The sequence below is a fragment of the Schistocerca piceifrons genome, chromosome 3 (assembly GCF_021461385.2).
Source record: "Schistocerca piceifrons isolate TAMUIC-IGC-003096 chromosome 3, iqSchPice1.1, whole genome shotgun sequence".
In the NCBI taxonomy this organism is placed as follows: domain Eukaryota; kingdom Metazoa; phylum Arthropoda; class Insecta; order Orthoptera; family Acrididae; genus Schistocerca; species Schistocerca piceifrons.
The window spans coordinates 209,227,614-209,243,574 of record NC_060140.1 but is presented as its reverse complement, the minus strand read 5'-3'; the positions used below and the strand labels follow the sequence as shown (position 1 = coordinate 209,243,574).

Below are 15,961 nucleotides of genomic sequence, written 5' to 3'. Positions count from 1 at the left end.
TCCAGAAAATAATTGTCTGCATTTTGAATTTAAATCAATTCGCAGCAGGCGTTCATCCACCTTTCATTTTGTCTGGAAGTCAAGGTGTGCGGAAAGAAAAATGCACACACTTTTTTCTTCTTCGAAACGTTCTGGAGAAGTTCTTGAACACTGCATTGAGAGATGTTGCGGCATTCGGATTTGTGATGCAACGTTGACATCCTCTGACTACATGCCCACTATTTAACGCTATCTGCTCATATAGTCCAGTAGGGTTAATCCTAAAATTAGACAAGTTGGAAATAATTGCTACAAAAGGTTTTATTGTTTTAATGGCTTCATTGTGGCCCAATATGACTATGCTAGGTTTTCCCCCTCGGCGGAGTTGTGGAAATATGGTGGGGGGCAAAAATGTACCCAAAGAAGGGGTATTTTTTCGGTTTTGTCATTATATCTCGTAAATGACTCACAGTATCGGAAACATAGTGGAATTAAAAATTGTAGGGCTTCAAATTCTGCATTGAATGAGACCATCCGCATATTTTTTGGACCACCCGTTTCCATACTAGTGCTCTTCCAAATTGGACCAAATTTACACGTTAATGAAAAATTTTCGTTTTAACCTCTGTTTTTTGGTAATATCGTTGAAACTTGACTAGAAGAAGGGATCGGTTGGTAGGGCATATTCTGAGGCATCAAGGGATCACCAATTTAGTATTGGAGGGCAGCGTGGAGTGTAAAAAACGCAGAGAGAGACCGAGAGATGAATACACTAAACAGATTCAGAAGGATGTAGGTTACAGTAGGTACTGGGAGATGAAGAACCTTGCGCAGGATAGAGTAGCATTGAGAGCTGCATCAAACCAGTCTCTGGACTGAAGACCACAACAACAACGTTGAAACTAACCCATCTATCAATAAAGTGGTTCATACAAACTATATAGAAGAATAAATTCTGCGTTTGATGAAACCAAAAGTGAAATGGACCATCCGTTTCTGTGCGGCTAAGTTTGTACTTTCATTGCTGTGTATGTAAAGTATTTCATATTTACAAATCTAGGTCTCTAGATCAGTTTTATGGAGAGAACTTAAAAATAGCATTATCATGAGATACTACCAAAAAACAGAGGTTAAAACGTAAATTTTTCATGAACGTGTAAAATTGGTCCAATTTGGAAGAGCACTAGTATGGAAACGGGTGGTCCAAAAAATATGCGAATGGTCTCATTCAATGCAGAATTTCATGCCCTACAATTTTTAATTCCACTATGTTTCCAGTATTGTGAGTCATTTACGAGATATAATGATAAAACCGGAAAAGTACCCCTTTTTCGGGTACATTTTCCTCCCACCACATTTCCACAACTCCGCCGAGGGGGAAAACCTAGGGTAGTCATACTGGGACACAAACGAAGCCATTAAAACAATAAAACCTTTTGTAGCAACTATATCCGATCTGAATGCTAATTCTACTGGATAATAACTGACTTGTAGAATGCACATCTGTTTTTTACGATATTGCAGCGTCTTTGTTGTTAAGAAGATCGATGCAACGTCCTTCGGACATGAATGTATGTCCGAAAGAACACTCCATAGTTGTTCTTAACAACACAGACGCTGCAATATCGTATTTATCAGCCGATACCGGGCAGCAATTTTAAATTAAAATGCCCTTCTCTGTACGGGAATTACATAATATGTATACGAGTACAGGTTGTGACGCAGGAAAGATGACACACGGACGTATGGGTCCGACCGTGATTCATACACGGGTAGCCGAAGGGGTTAACACAATCGCTCGCGTAAAGCAAGAAATCCTGTGTCTGCCTAGCACAAACTTTCATCGTCGTCATTTCCTTATAAAGCGGATGCTTGTTCGTCTTTGCAACTGCGAATACATTTCATTTATGTCAGTTGTTTACATGTCTTAGTTCAAGCTACTACTATAGTCACTGCGGTGACATCGCTGATAATTCAGGGATAACATTAGTTTCGGTACTCTTGGGATGAATGGTGTATTGTATTCTATTGTATTGTATGGAACTGGAGACCCAGAAATGACGGAGAGGCTTCGTCCCCGCCGTCGTCCGCAGTGGTTCACAACCCCACAACAGGCTACAGCAGTCCTCTCACCCCACCGCCGCCCCACACCGCAACCGGGGTTATTGTGCAGTTCGGCCCCAGTGGACACCCCCCCCCCCCCCCCGGCAAAGTCTCACACCTGACGACTGTAACCCCAATGTTTGCGTGGTAGAGTAATTATGATATACGCGTACGTGGAGAAAGTGTTTGCGCAGCAATCGCTGACATAGTGTAACTGATATGAAGATGGTATTTCTTCTTTCGGACTTGTTCGATAGAATGGATACCATTGGTGATCTTGCAGCTCTCGATGAATGAAATTATAATGACATCCAGACCTTTAGCTGCTTACAGGCGTTGATATACCTCAACGGGGACAGTTGAAAATGTGTGCTCCGACAGGGACTCGAACCCGGGATCTCCTGCTTACATCCGACTGAGCGACCGAGGACACAGAGGATAGTGAGAGTGCAGGGACTTATCTCTGGCACGCTCCCTGTGATACCCACACTTATCTCTGACACACTCCTTCTGCGTCCTCGGTGACTCAGTCGGATAGAGAATCTGCCATGTAAACAGGAGATCCCGGGTTCAAGTCCCGGTCTGGGCACATATTTTCAACTGTCCCCGTTGATGTATATCAACGCCTGTAAGCAGCTAAAGGTCTGGATTTCATTGCAATTTCATTAGTGTAACTGAGGCGGAATAAGGGGAACCAGCCCGCATTCGGCGAGGCAGATAGAAAACCGCCTTGAAAACCATCCACAGACTGGCCGGCACACCGGATCTCGACACTAATCCGCCGGGCGGATTCATGCCGGGGACCGGCACGCATTCCCGCCCGGAAAGGAGTGCGTTAGATCGCACGGCTAATCGGGCGGGCTGATGAATGGTGTACTTGAGTGATTCGTCTTCGTTGGTTCATTCTGTATTATAGTAATGGCTAAACGAATTAGTGGTGGTAGTTAATAAGACAAATATCATATTAAATTCACAACAATTGACAACGCTGATCTTCACAAGGAACGCAAGCAATTTTCCAGGCTGAGAGACAAATCCTACCTTACTCATTGCGACGAATTGGAGCCCAGAAACATTGTAGGAGACGAAGAGGACTACGTGATGCAGACAATTTTATTGAACAAGAAAGCAGTCTTACAAGATGATAGCGGTTTATTTCGCACTGACGTCATTTGAAGATTCATGTCTCACCAGAAAAGTTGTTTGCCCCTGTGTTTACTTCAGCTTAGGTTCAAATGGTTCAAATGGCTCTGAGCACTATGAGACTTAACTTCTGTGGTCATCAGTCCCCTAGAACCTAGAACTACTTAAACCTAACTAACCTAAGGACATCACACACATCCATGCCCGAGGCAGGATTCGAACCTGCGACCGTAGCGGTCACGCGGTTCCAGACTGTAGCGCCTAGAACCGCAAGGCCACTCCGGCCGGCCGTGGCCCAGTGACATGGCGCTATGTCAAATATTCTAATGTGTGTGAATTCCTAAGGGGCCCAACTGCTTACGTCCTCAGTCCCTAGACTTACACAGTACCTCAACTAACTTATGCTAAGAACAACACACACCCCCATGCGCCGGCCGAAGTGGCCGTGCGGTTAAAGGAGCTGCAGTCTGGAACCGCAAGACCGCTACGGTCGCAGGTTCGCATCCTGCCTCGGTCATGTATGTTTGTGATGTCCTTAGGTTAGTTAGGTTTAACTAGTTCTAAGTTCTAGGGGACTAATGGCCTCAGCAGTTGAGTCCCATAGTGCTCAGAGCCATTTGAACCATTTGAACACCCCCATGTCCGAGGGAGGACTCGAACCTCCGGCGGAAATGGCGCTATGGCACCCATAGTACATGAAGTCCATGAATGGCTACAGATGATCTCCAGGCAGCCGACCATAACCATTTCCAGTCAATTATCGGTTCAGTTGGAGCAGAGGACGCAGTCCGTCCAGTGTAAACGCAGTCCATACCAATATGGAGCCAAAACCAGCTTGCACGGTGCCTTGTTGACAACCTTGGTTAATGGCTTCATAGGGTCTGTGCCACACAAGAGCCCTAGCATCAGCTCCTAGCAGCTGAAATCGGAACTCATCTGACCAGGCCATGGTCTTCCAGTCGTCTAGGGTCTAACCGATATCTTCACGATCTGAGGAGAGGTGCTGTAAAGCGGTGACGTGCTGCTAGAAAACGCACTCGCATCGATCGTCTGCTGCCGTAGCCCATTAGCGCCAGATTTTGCCGCACTGTCCTAACGGATATGTTCGTTATACGTCCCACACTGATTTCTGTGATTATTTCATACAGTGTTGCTCCTCTGTTAGCACTGTCAACTCTTCGCTAATGACCGAGCGAGGTGGCGCAGTGGTTAGTACACTGGACTCGCATTCGGGAGGACGACGGTTCAATCCCGTCTCCGGCCATCCTGATTTAGGTTTTCCGTGATTTCCCTAAATCGTTTCAGGCAAATGCCGGGATGGTTCCTTTGAAAGGGCACGGCCGATTTCCTTCCCAATCCTTCCCTAACCCGAGCTTGCGCTCCGTCTCTAATGACCTCGTTGTCGACGGGACGTTAAACACTAACCACCACCATCTTCGCTAATGCCGCTATTCTAGGTCGTGAAGCGAAGGTCATCGGTCGCTGGGTTGTCAGTGGTGAGAGATAATGCCTGCAATTTTGTATTCTCGGTACACTCTTGACATTGTGGATCTCGGAATATCGAATTCCCTAACCATTTCCGAAACGGAATGTCCCATGCGTCTAGCTCCAACTACGGCATTCAAAGTCTGTTAATTTCCGTCGTGCGGCCACAATGACGTAGGAAACCTTTTCACATGAATCACCTGAATAGAAATGACAGCTCCGCCAACTCACTGTCGTTTGATACCTTGTGCACGCCATACAACCGCCATCTGTATGTGTGCATATCGCCTCAGTGTAATGTTTGCCTCTGGTGCTACCAAGTAATAATAACTTCCCTTGGCTTAATGCCAGTTACAAGTCTTTCAATTGGATACCACTTCGCCACCTTCCGTGTCCGTAATCTACGCCAGCTGGGGAAAGGGTACCTAAAGTTTGAAGTGGAATCTGAACACGTATCGTTCCTGACGACCCCTCCGATCATTGAGGGGTAAAGGCTATGTGGTGTCACCGCCAGACACCACACTTGCCAGGTGGTAGCCTTTAAATCGGCTGCGGTCCGTTAGTATACGTCGGACCCGCGTGTCGCCACTATCAGTGATTGCAGACCGAGCGCCGCCACACGGCAGATCTAGTCTAGAGAGACTCCCTAGCACTCGCCCCAGTTGTACAGCCGACTTTGATAGCGATGGTTCACTGTCTACATACGCTCTCATTTGCAGGGACGACAGTTTAGCATAGCCTTCAGCTACGTCATTTGCTACGACCTAGCAAGGCGCCTTATTCAGTTACTATAATTACTATCTTCAAGAATGTATTCTGAACAGATAATATTGTGAACCATGTACCGTCAAGAGCGACGTTCATCATTAATGGATTAAAGTTAAGTACCAAAATAATTAGGTCCGCTTTCTGAATTCTCATTCCTTGTCATGTTCCACACCTCACGTCAGTATAGTTCTTCCCTCCTCACGCCAGCCTGCGTGAGCTAAAACGCGTGCATTTAGGCCTCCACCCGTAACACGGTGTTGGCTCTTCTGCAAACACAAAAGGCTACATTAAAGACTGGCTGAAAATTTCCGTAGAACGGCCAGGAAGAGGTTCCACTACCTCTCGGATCCAGGCATGTGCTTTACCACAAGATCACCAGATCTATCAAGTCCAAGAAATAAAATAATGTGACCTTCTCTTTTATTTATACATGAAGTTTGGTATTCTCGGCACACTCTTAACAGTGTGGATCTCGGGACATCAAATTCCCTAACGATTTCCGAAATGGAATGTCCCTTGCGTCTAGCTCCAGCTACCAACGCACGTTCAGCCGGCGTTAAATTAAAATGTACATCCATCCAACCGTGAGATAAAAAGAGAACAGACAAGTCAACAACGGTAAAAAGGCAGAGTATCGAAGTATGAAAAAACTACCTGTCAGTTGTTAAACAGTAGAAGTTAGTTGAGGGAAGAAGCTCCTTCCCGTTACTATCGTTCGTCCGTCCTCACTAAGCAGACGTAGGTATGACTAAGTGGCAAATCTTGCACCCTATATTGTTCTGGACATGTAATTTGGCATGTTTATCAAAAGTATCTATACCTATACATCCCTCACATGTGTTTTTATGTTGCGTATTTTCAGTTTTAGAAGCGGTGTGAAAGGAAGAGCATCGTACATGGTTCAAAAGTAGTCAGACCGATCGCGTAACGCATCTTGCCGTTTGAGCATTGCATTCCGAATGGAACTTACACCTTTAAATACGAAGTGCGCCTCATATTTGCATTTTTGCATTTACGGTAGAAATTAAAGTAAGACTTTTCACGGTCAATCTGCTTATCGAACAAAGGTACGTTCATCAGCACCCACGGCTGTGATATGTGACTGAACGTGGCGTCAGAGCTCATCGCCCCTCCCTACCCGGAAATAACGGAAATTAGGTGAATTGTGTGTGTAGATGCGATAAAACTCCTTCCAGCGCCCTACCAAGCCCTCTCTGCATCCATGCCACGATGCGTCGCCGCTGTTATCCGTGCCAAAGCTGGAAATACCGGCTATTAGGAGGGTGGTCATAATGAGCTGGCAAATCCATAAATTTACGTTTGTACGGAACCCTCGGAGCACGAGATCTGTTCGCAATAGCCAGTTTATTTTTTTTATTTTTTTATTTTTTTTTATTTTTTATTATTATTTTTTTGTGAACGTGAGGCAAGATAGATCTCTGTCCACTTCCCGCAGTGGTGCCTATGCCCAGCCTCGTGGACCTTGGCGCAGTGACTGAAACCTGTGACAAGTTACCACGTTCAGATGTGCATTTGTTTAATATTTGTCACGTTTATATTTTTTTTTCTTGGTTAAGTGGTGCATCTATGTGTTGTCTGCTGTTTGAGTCTATGACTATGAATAAATAAATGCCACGGATGATCCACATACCACAAGTGCAGCAGAGACATCGGCAGGAAAGCAGCGGCACAGTTGAGGTACCCCGAGCGAGATAAGTGCTGACGAATGCAGATGAGCGACTGAGCGATTGCTCACCCTAAGCGAGGGTCGCGCGATGGGTCGACATGAATCATCCAGGACTCTAATGTAAACGTCGATAAGAGCAACGGCAGTCACAAAGCGTGTGGAGATTATTGGAACGCCTAAATTGCGACGTAGCTCGCTCGACAGCCTATGTCAATGTAACGGCAGGTCAAATAGCCACTCAGCTCGCAAAGGATTGCAAACCAGATCAAATACCTGAACAGAAGGCAACGAAACGACAAAACTGTCCTTCCCCTTTACCATAGAAGAGCTGAATAATGCCGCAAAGAAATCCAAAATAGAGAGGGCCGCTAGACTAGACGACATCCTGACAACATATCAAACATTTCGGACCGAAAGCTAAATAGTGGCTTTTGGACATGTTCAACACCTGCGACAGTGCAAAATTCCTAGCATCTGGTGAAAAGGCAAGATAAGGGCTGTTCTTAAACCGGGTAAAGAAGCCAGATACCCAAAGAGCTACCTCTCAATCTACCTGCTATGCCACCCGTATAAAATTTTCGAAAGACTGATACAAAACCGCCTCACAGTGGCTGTGGGACCTATCCTCATACGGCAACAAGCTAGATTCCCTCCTGAAAAAAACTGTACCGCACAACTGCTCAATCTGAATCTGCACATACGACACCAGCAAACTCCGACTTCTGGTGCAGAAGGTATATGCTATAAACTTAAAAACGTCATCAAAAATCTACTTCACAATCGGAGGTTTCTTGTCGAGTTTTAGGGAAAACGAAGCAAATGAAGAAACCAGAGGAATGGCGTGCCACGGGGAAGTGTGTTGGTACCACTATTCTCCAACATCTGCACCAATGATCAAGCCGTCCCTGCAGGTGAAAAGAGCTATATATGCGCAAATGACAGGGCAATTACAGCACAAGAGAAAAGTTTCGGTGAGCTGGAGCAATGTCTGAGTAAAGCTATATGTAGATCTGTATTGCTGAAATAATCAGTTGAAGCCACATCCAGCGAAAACACAAGTTTGTGCCTTCCACCTTCGTAACAAGTAGGCCGACGAAAAACTTCAGCTTCAATGGGATGGGGAACTATTAGAGCACTGTCCCAACCTCAAATAACTGGGCGTAACACTAGGTAGGTTCCTAACATACAAACAGCACGTCCTTAACACCACACTAAAAATTAGCGGAAGAAATAATGTCATTTGAAGGTGATAAGCTCTAAATGGGGCACCAAATCCAGGGTTCTCAAAACTTCACCACTCGTCCTTAGCCACTCTGCCGGCGAATATGCGTACCCGGTTTGGTATAGATCACACAGGCAAAGCAATTTGATGTTACCCTCAACGAGACAAGAAGAATCATCACCAGATGTCGGAAGCCCACACCTCTGCTCAAGAAACACCACCTATCTAGAATCGCCCCTCCAGACATCCGTAGAGAGGCAGCAACATTTAAATAACGATTTAAATCAGTAGAAAAGGAACGACATTTCCTATACGGTGCTCAGCCGGATCACCAATGATTAAAATAAGGCGAATCTTCCGGAGATACGTGGGAGATTAGGAAGTGCCTAAAACCAGAGTGGACCATTGGAAGAAGACCTCAGATCAACACTGGATGGGGCCGAAAGGGGAACTATCACCAGGTTACGATGAAAACTGGAAAACTGGGGAACGTGGAAAGCACTAAACACACTACGTACGGATACCACTACATCGAGAAATAGCAAGTGGGCCTACCCCGTACACTCTAACCTTTGTAACGTGGAGTACTACAAACCACGATTCATATGTACACCCGCCCACTGTTCTCTTCCAAACACCTTATGGCAGCAATCCAAATGCAGTTGCTGTCGCTCGTTTCTTGGCAAGATATATTTAGCTCTAACTTAACATCACGATATGTATTTCCTGTTTTAATATCTGATGTTGTCCCTTGTCTCCCCACACAAACCAACCAACCAATATTTAATGTCCAACTTTACACAGTTTTACATCCACAAATCTGTGTTGTGTATCTTCGTATGTATTTTATGTGTGAATGTAACATGTAACCTGGTGATGCGTCTGACACGCATAAATAAAAATACGTACACGTCGGTATTTTTGTTGATGAAGGCTAAGGCCTTCAACCAACACGAATGTTATGAAGCATTTGTGGTCCGTTCTAGAGCAGGTAACCAGCTGCGAATTTCTACGCCGCGACACCGTCGACATAAGTATGAGTTGCACTGCGTAACGAATAGCCAGTGAACTGAACAGCATCTTGATGTTTCGATTTCGAAGACCATCGACGACAGCAAAGCAACGTTAACGACATATAATATGTCTATGCATATTTGGCTTACGTTATGTGTACATTGTTAAAACCAGTATTAGAATCAGTGTTTAACACAGCTTTGGAAGACATGAGATCAAATAAGTTGGAAGGCGTCCGTAACATACTTTCGCAGTTTCTAAAGTCACTCAGGGAAGTGGGAAACTAAACGACTATTCAGCTTGCGTTAAGAATGTATGAGGAGGTAAACCAGCAAACTTTCGGAAAAATGCCATCAACGCAATCTCGAAGGTAACAAGGGCAGATAAGTGCGGTAACTATCTTACAATCAGGTTAACAGCTCATGCATCAAAGTTAGGTAGGTTGCTGGTTGGTTGGTTGGTAGAAAGGAGGAGACCAAACAGGGAGATTCCGTCGGATTAGAAAGGGTGGGGAAGGAAATCGGCCGTGCACTTTCAAAGGAACCATCCCAGCATTTTCCTGGGGCGATTTAGGGTAATCACGGAAACCCTAAATCTGGACGCGGTTTGAACCGTCGTCCTCCCGAATACGAGACCAGTGCATCGAAGTTACTGAAAAGAATGATATACAGAAGAATGGAAAGGAAAATCGAGATTCTCTTGTGCAACAGTCAGTTTGGCGCTAAGAAAAGTAACGGCACAACAAGGACAGTTCTAACGTTGTGCTTGAAAATGTAAGAAAGAGTAGCGTAAATCGAGAAAAGTTCGTACGATTCATAGATCGTTTGACAACGTAAAATGGTGCAAGATGTTCGAAATTCTGGTGAAAATAGATGTAAGCCATAGAGAGAGACTGCTACATACAGTAAGTACAAAAATCAAGATGAAACAGTAAGAATGGAAAATCAAGAACGATGTGCTCGGATGAGTCTTTCGCTGCTACTGTTCAATCTAAACAGCAAAGAAGCAATGACGGAAACAAAAGAAAGTTTAAAGAGTGAGATTAGTATTAAAATTCAGGGTGGAGGGGTATCAGTGATAAGATTTGTTGCTGCCATTGCTTTCTTCAGAAGAAGTGAAGAAGAAGAAGAAGGAATTCTGCTAACATGGAAGCAAAGTGACAATAACTGACGAAGCGGGAAGGGCATGAGAAGCAGACTAGCACAGGCTAAGAGCGCATTTCTGGCCAAAAGAAGTGTTCCCTATACTTGAGGAAAAACTTTCCAAGAATTTACGTTTGGTGAACAGTGTAGCATGTTAGTGAATTGTGGACTTTCCAGTCGATGTAGATGGACTGATAAGACAAGGAATAAGTAGCTTTCTCACAGAATCAGCAAGCAACATATGGAGCACAGTGACAAGAAGAAGGGACAGGATGATAGTGTATATGTTATGACATCATGGAATAACTTCTGTGATTCTACAGGGAGTTGCAGAGAGTAAAAATTGGAAGGGGAAGGGGGGAGATTGGGCAGAGATTGGAATACACCGAATACATAGCTGAGGACTTTGGGTGTAAGTGATAGCCTGAGACGTAGAGGTTGGCACTGGATAGGATATCGTGGTGCCACAACAAACCAGTCGGGAGACTGATGGGAAAAAAAAGAAAAGAGAGAGAGAAAGAAAGATCCGGGTCAGATGGAATATCGAGACATACGTAAAATTAAAGCTTTTTTCTCTTTCTTACATCACATACTGGCAAATATGCTTTCAGGCAGTGTACTGATGTAGCCCAAAATAAAGTACAATGATCGCACCTGTATAAACTAATACAAAATAACAATAAAGACAGAACTAGTGTGGTTGGGGCAATAGAAGACAACGAATGGAAAGGCAGCGAAGGAAAGATACATAGCAGTCGGAGAAGTACTTGTGGTAATCATAAAACTTTATTAGAGACGGTAGAGGAAAGTTTAAAAATCACAGTATATTACCAGTTTTGACACAGTGCAGTAAGATTCATCTCTATTGCGAAAATCTTTTAAAATCTCGGAGTTGATCAGAGCGGATTGCAGACATACATGTTGCGAATTACTTGGAGGGACAGAAAAGCAAAGATACGAGTCGGTGGACAGCCTTCAGTACAGTGTGTAATCATGACTGTAATTAAATGGAAGCGGAAGTGTGTGCGACATGGCGTCATCCGAAAGGATGGAAGATCAACCGAGGAACGTCTATGCTGGATTCTAAGAGATACAACCCAGATGCCAGCATAATGTAAGGTGGACAGACGATAACGCAGCAGCAGAATGTATGCATGGAAAAGTGATTTTTTTATTTATCAAGTTCTGGTGAGACCACGTGAGCAGCTTGGTCGTGGAAGCACTCAGAAGTCACATACATACCATCGGCAGGTACGTGAGTGACGACAGCTGCAATTCTCTGTGACAGGTAGAACGCCGATCAGACCGCATTATGCTGATCGTGTTTAGTGTTATTACCAGGCCTGACAGGTTAAATGGTTCAAATGGCTCTGAGCACTATGGGACTTAACAACTGAGGTCATCAGTCCCCTAGAACTTAGAACTACTTAAACCTAACTAACCTAAGGACATCACACACACCCATGCCCGAGGCAGTATTCGAACCTGCGACCGTAGCAGCAGATCGGTTTCGGACTGAAGCGTCTAGAACCGCTCGGCCACAGCCGCCGGCGAAAACTCCTCAATGTAGCATCGTAATGGCAGACTTGAATCCCGATACACCTGAACAACAACCTGTACGAGGTTCGCAAACTGATACCACACATCTGTCCAACTATCCTTTCCTGCGGTCGGAATATTCTTGGTAAGCGCAGAGAGTTGCTCCAAAAAGTTATACAGTAGGAGACAACACAGTAAAAGTAAACAAACTGAACAAGGTTTTGGTGTTATAGTTTCAGAGACACTTACGGTATCCGGTAAAAGATGATGAGGAACTGACTACTTGATGTCACGAAAGAAGGACCACCGGCCAGTACAAAAGGACGAGGGGTGTACTGTGCTGTCCATAGAGAAGCAGTGACCGCAGAATGGGTCGGTCATAAGAGGTCAGTGACTTCCAACGTGGACTAGACACTGGATGTCACCTGAGTAAGAAATCCGTCAGCCATGTTTCAACCCTACTAAAGCTGCCCAAGTCGAGTGTTGATTATGTGGTTGTGTAGTGGAAACGCGATAGAACAACCACAAACAAACCAAGATCAGCCAGAACTCACATACTGTCGGATAGCGAGCGTCTAATATTGCGGAGGGTGGTTGCAAAACATCGTACGAAATCACTGGAAGGAATCACTCGTGATTTCCGAAGTGCTACCGGCAGCTCAGATAGCACATTTATTGTGCGTAGGGAGCAAAAATAGTGGGGCACAGTGGTCGAGCAATAGCGCCCAAGCCACACATTCCTGTAATCAATTCTTACTAAGCGTCACTTGAGGTAGAGTCAACAGCGACGCCACTGGACGGTGGATGACTGGAAACGAGTGATTTGTAGCGATGAATCACTCTGTTCCCTTTGGCAGTCCGATGGAAGGGCGTGAGTTTGGGAAACGTCTACATAAGGTTACCTGCGCTCATGTGGAGCGCCATCAGTGAAGCACGGTGCAGGAGGTGTTAAGTTATGGGTTTTGATGTGGTTCCTTTATTGTGCTTAACAAAATGATAAATGCGGAAGGATATGAACACATTTTACAGCATACAACAGGGGAACAGTTCGCAGACGATGATTGTATATCAGCATGATATGGGAACCTGTCATCAAGCAGCATCTCTTGGCAATAGTTTGTGAACAATAACATTCCTGAAATGGACTGGCCTGCCCAGATCCCGAAATGAATCCAATGGCATGAGTTAGAACGTCGACTTCGCTCCAGACCCCAGCGTCCAACTTCATTACCTTCTCTGGTTTCGATAGTTGACGAAAATTGAGCTTCTATTCCCCCCCCCCCCCCCATAGATATTCAGACACCTCAGCCTCCCCAGAAGAGTTCAAGCCGTCATAAATACGAAGGATGGACACACCCCACATTAATGTCCACTAATAGTGTGTAGTGGAGGGAGCAGCATTTACTTTCCGCACAATGTATTGCAAGTGACATTTCCAAGGAATCTTTTTATCTACCCTCCGTCTTAACGAAGTAAACGCGTCACTGCGTGTTTGAACATACTGGGACACTAAAATTACGCTTTCAAAAAAGTTCCAAATAAAAAATATATTTATATGAAGATGGTATCTGTTGTTTCGGACATGTCCGAAAGAACAGATACCATCGGTGACCATTCAGCTCGTTAGAATGAAATTTCAATGAAATGAATACCCCCCTGTTGCACACAGGCGTTGATATACACTCCTGGAAATTGAAATAAGAACACCGTGAATTCATTGTCCCAGGAAGGGGAAACTTTACTGACACATTCCTGGGGTCAGATACATCACATGATCACACTGACAGAACCACAGGCACATAGACACAGGCAACAGAGCATGCACAATGTCGGCACTAGTACAGTGTATATCCACCTTTCGCAGCAATGCAGGCTGCTATTCTCCCATGGAGACGATCGTAGAGATGCTGGATGTAGTCCTGTGGAACGGCTTGCCATGCCATTTCCACCTGGCGCCTCAGTTGGACCAGCGTTCGTGCTGGACGTGCAGACCGCGTGAGACGACGCTTCATCCAGTCCCAAACATGCTCAATGGGGGACAGATCCGGAGATCTTGCTGGCCAGGGTAGATGACTTACACCTTCTAGAGCACGTTGGGTGGCACGGGATACATGCGGACGTGCATTGTCCTGTTGGAACAGCAAGTTCCCTTGCCGGTCTAGGAATGGTAGAACGATGGGTTCGATGACGGTTTGGATGTACCGTGCACTATTCAGTGTCCCCTCGACGATCACCAGTGGTGTACGGCCAGTGTAGGAGATCGCTCCCCACACCATGATGCCGGGTGTTGGCCCTGTGTGCCTCGGTCGTATGCAGTCCTGATTGTGGCGCTCACCTGCACGGCGCCGAACACGCATACGACCATCATTGGCACCAAGGCAGAAGCGACTCTCATCGCTGAAGACGACACGTCTCCATTCGTCCCTCCATTCACGCCTGTCGCGACACCACTGGAGGCGGGCTGCACGATGTTGGGGCGTGAGCGGAAGACGGCCTAACGGTGTGCGGGACCGTAGCCCAGCTTCATGGAGACGGTTGCGAATGGTCCTCGCCGATACCCCAGGAACAACAGTGTCCCTAATTTGCTGAGAAGTGGCGGTGCGGTCCCCTACGGCACTGCGTAGGATCCTACGGTCTTGGCGTGCATCCGTGCGTCGCTGCGGTCCGGTCCCAGCTCGACGGGCACGTGCACCTTCCGCCGACCACTGGCGACAACATCGATGTACTGTGGAGACCTCACGCCCCACGTGTTGAGCAATTCGGCGGTACGTCCACCCGGCCTCCCGCATGCCCACTATACGCCCTCGCTCAAAGTCCGTCAACTGCACATACGGTTCACGTCCACGCTGTCGCGGCATGCTACCAGTGTTAAAGACTGCGATGGAGCTCCGTATGCCACGGCAAACTGGCTCACACTGACGGCGGCGGTGCACAAATGCTGCGCAGCTAGCGCCATTCGACGGCCAACACTGCGGTTTCTGGTGTGTCCGCTGTGCCGTGAGTGTGATCATTGCTTGTACAGCCCTCTCGCAGTGTCCGGAGCAAGTATGGTGGGTCTGACACACCGGTGTCAATGTGTTCTTTTTTCCATTTCCAGGAGTGTAAGTCAACGGGGACAGTTGAAAATGTGTGCCCCGACCGGAATCTCCTGCTTACATGGCAGACGCTCTATCCATCTGAGCCACCGAGGACACAGAGAATAGTGCGACTGCAGGGACTTATCTCTCGCACGCCTCCCATGAGACCGACATTTGCAACTTAATGTCCTGCACTATATTCATAGTGCCTCTGCCCATTCTACTCATTATTCGCGGTTTTACTGCCGATTCCCGTAAGAGTTCAGGCACTGTTTGTGCATCCGCACAGAAGATGGCCGGTGAGCCTTGTATCTGTTCTTTCGGATCTCTGTGTCCTCGGTGGCTCAGATGGATAGAGCGTCTGCCATGTAAGCAGAAGACCCCGGGTTCGAGTCCCGGTCGGGCGCACATTTTCAACTGTCCCAGTTGACTTATATTAACGCCTATATGCAGTTAGGTGTATTCATTTCATTGTAATTTTAAAAAAAATATTCATTCCACTTTGCTGTAATGGATCCAGAAATGAAACATGTGACGTACCTTACTTCTAATTACCCCAGTCAGATTCAAAACTCTTCCATATTTGTTGATAAAGGAGGACAACCTTCTACTTCCTTCTTTCTAGGTATGAAATCAACCATAGTTCAGGTATTTCTGTAATTCCGTAAAGCTCCACTTTCTGGGCTACCTAAGTATTACTTGGTCTATACAATAAAGTACTTTTGTTAAATCAAAAAATATACCTGCTGTCCGCAAACTACCGTCAGCTCTACTTGAACCTCAAAACATTATTTTCTGTGGA

At 45.8% G+C, this 15,961-nt stretch overlaps 1 non-coding gene across 1 annotated transcript; it reads left to right on the top strand.

The window, feature by feature from the left end:
• Positions 1 to 15,491: 15,491 nt before the first annotated feature.
• Trnat-ugu lies at positions 15,492 to 15,569 on the top strand. Its single transcript has one exon. It is a non-coding gene; the product is annotated as a tRNA-Thr (tRNA).
• Positions 15,570 to 15,961: the final 392 nt, after the last annotated feature.